Here is a 6,000-nt window from a genome sequence, read left to right as displayed (position 1 = left end):
TGATCTTATTATAAATATTATGATAACACGTTAATTAAGAATACAAAACTTGTAATCTTCTACCGACAACAAATAAAAAATAGAGTTGTCTTCAATTTTTTTGTCTTTACGATTTTATTTGTTTAATATTCGTCAAATATGTTGAAAAGTTTTTGAGACTTAATCAAATTTAAAGATTTCACTTCAAATAAATATATTATAGAAAAATAAACAAAATCCTATACAAAGATGTAAAAATAAAACTCCTTTATAAAAAAAGGAACAACTAAAAATTCTAAAAAAAAAGGAGACAAATCACATAATTATTGACAGAAACATTTAAATTATAATTAAAAAAAATTAAAGAGGATTTCACTTGAGTAAGAAACTCAAAACAATGTTGGCCAAAGTAAATATTGCGTTAATGTGGGTTTACCTTGAATGGCTATAACATCTTTAAATGTATTAAGATGTTGTAACTTTGAACCATGTCTCCGTTATTAACAACATAACAATAAAACTTTAAAGAGTCGATTATTATCTTTAACAGGAAAAAAAAGTAAACATTGCGTCAAAGATATTACCGGCCAATAACGGAAATGGACTGTTATAATGTAGTGAAACAAACTAACTTAGGAAGAATGATAAAAGCAATTGAGCGAATGATTAAAAAACTGGATTGCTAAACACCGCCCGGTTTTACTTACCACCGCACAGGCAAAAGACATTTCTGCCCTTTTAGCAAAATTTTGAAAAAAAAAGTTCTCTCAACTCATTCGAATACATTCGAACAAATACGTAAAAAATCGATTAAAATGACGAACAACGAGTACAATTCATCGGATAACGAGTATCGACGTTCGGAAACAACCCCCGATAAATATTTTTTTTTAAAAAAACTAGAAATAAATAATTTTTTTTAAATTTTTTAAGGAGGGACGTTTACATTTCACGTCCCCTCCAGAGGAGTGGACGCCGGAAAGCGGCGTCCCCTCCTCTGGAGAGGACGTGGATTTCCCACGTCCTCTCCTGAAGAGGGGACGTCGTTCGTCCCCTCTTCAGGAGAGGACGTGGGAAATCCACGTCCTCTCCAGAGGAGAGGACGCCGCTTTCCGGCGTCCTCTCCTCTGGAGGGGACGCCGGACGTCCCCTTTTCAGGCGGAGGGGACGCCGGAAAAACAGAAAAAAAAAAATTTAAAAATTATTTTTTATCTCGAAAAAGCCGGAACATATTGTTTCCGAACGTCGATACTCGTTATCCGATGAATTGTACTCGTTGTTCGTCATTTTAATCGACTTTTTACGTATTTGTTTGAATGTATTCGAATGAGTTAAGAGAACTTTTTTTAAAAAAACTTTGCTAAAAGGGTAGAAATGTCTTTTGCCTGTGCGGTGGTAAGTAAAACTGGGCGGTGTTTAGCAACACCCTTAAAAAAAACTGAGAAAAAAGAAGACGGCTATGTTTAGTGGTTTGTTATCTAAATTACTTATTAATGGAGTTATTAATAAAATTATATATCTAGGCCAATTAACTTATGCTTACATGCTAAATTTACTGACCACTATAAAAAAAAATTAGGTCAGTCTTCATTACTCACAAGTCACGACAAATTTTAAACAATTTTTCCTACAGAAATAATGTATACATTCTGAAAAAATGAAATAAATGCTTGAAACGACTGCGATAATATATTAAACTACAAATAGGCAAATTTTTTTTTACAATTTGGCACCGATAACACTCGAATTGTCTAAATTTCTATATGTTTAACCTTTAGATTAAGAATGAATTGGAGTATAATTCATATTCATTTTTTTATATAAGCATAACTTAATATTCACCTTTTCCGTTCCATTATATTTAAAAAATAATCGTTTAATTAATATATACTAAGGAAAAAGGGAAAGAAACAAACCAAGTTTGCATTTAGGAATGAAATAATTTGGTAGTACATGTTTAAGGAAATGGACAAAATCGCGTGGAATAGAGGCTACAACAGGGGCGTAGCTACGAGGAGAACAAGAGGATCATTTGCCCCCCTTAATTTAAAAAATGTTACAATTTTTCATGTAAATTTTATTTTAATAAGTACAAGTTATTTAGAAAATATTATATAGTGACCCTCTTAGTTTTAATATATTTTACTTTCTATATAATAAATAAAAAGATATTATATCTTACCCCTCTTATTTTTAATTTCTAGCTACGCCACTAGCTACAAGAAGGTCATTCTTGAGATGGATAGCAAGCTTGCTGTTGATGCTCTTAATATGGAGAATTATCCCACTAATGCCAACTCCAGCTTGTTGAACAATATCAGAAACTTCTTGATGCGAGATTTGCATGTTAGAGTGGTTCATAACCACCGTGAAAGTAACCGTTGTGCAGATCATATGGCAAGCAATGGCTTTCGTCACGATGTGGATATAGTAATCTATGACAACATACCTACGGGAGTTGCGAACTGCATTTTGGATGATATTGCGAGTGTTTCTTTTCCCAGAATGTGTAGAATGTTTTAGCTTTCTTTTGGCCTTGGCCTTTCCTCTCTTTCAAAAAAAAAAGGAAATGGACAAAATTAATGGACGTATTATAAGTAGATGGCATTAATTTTAATACGTTAGATTACTTATTTTCAGTTTTAATACTTTAGATTACTTATTTTTAATTTTAAAACTTTAGATTACGCTATGTTTAGACAAATAATTTTGTAATAATGACATATTATTTGAAGCTGAAACTTTTAATATTGGATTTCTTTATTATAGCAAAAAGAAAATCTTAATTTACATAATGAAATGGATTTTGAACCGCCCTGCCAATTTTTTATCATCAAATAAGTTTAACCCACAAAGTTCTAATTAGAAAAAGTAAGTAAAAAAAAGTTGTATTATATAAATGATGGATGATACTTTACTCATCAGCAAGGCAAAACAAAAGATGAATTAACTATTTATTTGAAAAAAGAGTATTAAAGATTTACATAAGTGGACAAAAGGATGTTTTTGGAGAGGGTCCTAAAATTGCCTTTAGAAGATAGATTCCGAAGGAAAGACTTAAATGAAATTAAAGTGCTACCAAAGTTAATAAGCCATTGCTTTGCTTTGCTTGCAGCATCATTTTTTTTATTTTGGGTCCTGATATTTTATGCATAATAAGGGAATCAAAAATGCAAGAGTTTTGAGAAACGGAAACAACACGAAACGGACACGGGGAAACATCATTTTTCTAAAATGAAGGACACGAAACATGGGAGAAATGTGTAAATAATAAAAATATAGAGATATATTAATAATATTAAAAATTATAAAATACTATATATATTTAAATTTTATTTATATATTTATGCATATTAATAAAATAAATCAAATATAATTAAACCCAACAAAAATAAAAAGATAAGTTTTATTATAGCTGATTAGAGACACGACTAAGGGTAGAGTAACCGACCGTCGCATGAATCATTATTTTTTTCATTGTTATTTTTCTCTTTCATTATCCAGTCTAGTCTTTTATTCATATTTAAAAGTAATATATCAATTTTTTCAATTATTTTTTAATTTCAATATTTTTAATTTTGATATAAACATATGGCACATATATTCACTCCTTCAAGTGGAAATTCAAGTTGGCTACTAGAAAGGAAGAGTAGGAGAACTCTTCTCAAATCCAACAACAGGCCAAGGTAGAGGATACTTCTCAACATTAGATAAGCTCAAGTATTGAGGTCTCACCCTCTACGAGAGACAGCTAAAAGCCCAAGACTTAATCGGAGGCCTTTCAAAAAAGATTTAGAGTTCAAAACCATCAAGAAATGGATAGAGCTGTGCTGTCAAGTCGAGTTTTAAAATGTTAATATTCAGTTTGTTACATGAACGAGATATTCATATTAGGTTGAACGTTAAATAAAGTGTTTATATCCGGTTCATTTAAATTATAGTGTTAATGTTCGGTTCATACACAACTCATGTTCATTTGTTATCTGCTAAATGAGTCGAGCTCGTTCACGAGTTTGCGAATAAACTCGTTTAACAGCTAAATGAATTAACAAGAGTTGAACACAAACCGGATCTAAATTTATTTTACAGTTAGATACTTACAAAATTAGAAAGGTATATGATTTATAGAGTTCCCATATAACTCATTTTTTATTTTATGAAAACTACATAGTTTTACTGAATTTAAAAAATATTTTACATTTAAATTAAATACGAGATAGTTTGCAAATAAAGAGCTCCTATACAAGTCAGTTTCCGAACTCTTTATAAAACTCCCATATGAGCCAATTCACGAATTCTCAATCGAGTTTATATGCGAGTTCGTTCACTAACAGTTAAACGAAAGTTGTCCGTGAACGTAACAAGTCAAACATTATTATATTCACGTTCGGCTAATTTAAACAAATGAACATAAAACTAAGTTCGAGTTCAGTTGGGTAAGATAAGAACGAACACGAAACTCTTATCAAGTCTAACGCCGAGTCTCTTGTGAGTAGCTCGGTTTGTTTTGCAGCCCTAGAGATAAATTAGGTGCAATGAAGATAGTTATTAAACTATCCAAATTTATTAGGGCAAATTGCAGTTTGGTTAGACATTCTTTTCCTTGGCAGTTAGCATTCTCAAACTATAAATGGAAATGATACAACAGGCAGTTTAGTAGTTGAGGCTTATTTATTTTCTCTATTCTACACAAAGCCCAGTTGGCATATGCCTATTGGGGCGACTTGATAACAACAGACAAAATAAAACCGACTTAAATGGCTATTTGTTCCCTCAATTTGTAAGCAACGGACAATTAACATATAAATTAATTTTATGGATAAATTAATCATAAATTTATTAATTATGAGCAATTAACCCATTTGGGCGAATCAGTTTACAAGTTGAGGGGGTAAATTGCCAATTTAGGGAATAACTAGCTTGCAAGTTGAAGGGATAAATTACCAAAATGGAGTTAATTGCTCAAAATCAACAAGTTCGTGACTAATTTGCCCATAAAATTAATTTATATGTTAATTGTCCATTACTTACAAGTTGAAAGGGCAATTGCCACTTAAAATAAATAAAACCGGTCTTCTCTCTCATGAGCAATCAGATAAGGGATAAAATTGAATCTCAAGGTCTCAAAAATTATACTCCCTCCGTCCCAATAGAATTGTCCACTTTGTTTTTATCACAGTTTAAGAAAAATAATTATTGTTCATGAATTTTGTAAAATTTTCTTACTTTTCTTGTCATACCCCTATTTAATATAGGGTCCACTTTCAATTTGCTCATTAGTGGATTTTAAATAATAGGAAAATTGAGTGTAAAAGTTGGTTACTTTTTGAAAGTGGACAAGAATTTTAGGACAAATTTTTTTATCAAAGTGGACAACTCTATTGGAACGGAGAGAGTATCAGTCATATTTGATTTTTTCAAATGAACTATTTCAGTATTTGATTTATTTTTCTTTTAAATCAGTATTTTAATTATTTAAAAATATATCAAAAAGAAAAATGTTTCAGCTATTTTTCAATCACTAATGCACTGTAAAAGCAATAATAAACTCTATATATGTTTAAACATTGATGACAAATTAATATATTTAACGATTTCACTTTAAAAATTTCAAGAATAATTTGAAAAACACACAATAAAATAATAAATTTAGAAAATGTCAAAATACCATTAATAAAAAAATTCAAAAAATTAGCTTATTATAAATAAGAATTAAAAAATGAGTTAAATTATATTTTAACCAATAATATTATAAGTACTTTATTTTAATTAGTACTATAACTATAATAATTATCTAAATAATTTTTTTAATTAATAATTATATTTTATAAAATTAAAAAGACATTAACATAAATGAGTCCGTCCCCCAACCCCTCCCTACCTAAAAAAACATTTTAAATACAAAATTGATACACATAAGTTTTATTTAAATATCTTTGAAATATTGACACGTGACTAACACGCTTTTAATGCATTTCGACCCATTTTTTCAAACACTTTTATTGATTATGTGTGCCATGT

This window comes from Mercurialis annua, linkage group LG1-X (genome assembly GCF_937616625.2).
Source record: "Mercurialis annua linkage group LG1-X, ddMerAnnu1.2, whole genome shotgun sequence".
Classification (NCBI taxonomy): domain Eukaryota; kingdom Viridiplantae; phylum Streptophyta; class Magnoliopsida; order Malpighiales; family Euphorbiaceae; genus Mercurialis; species Mercurialis annua.
This window is presented reverse-complemented; position numbering follows the sequence as displayed.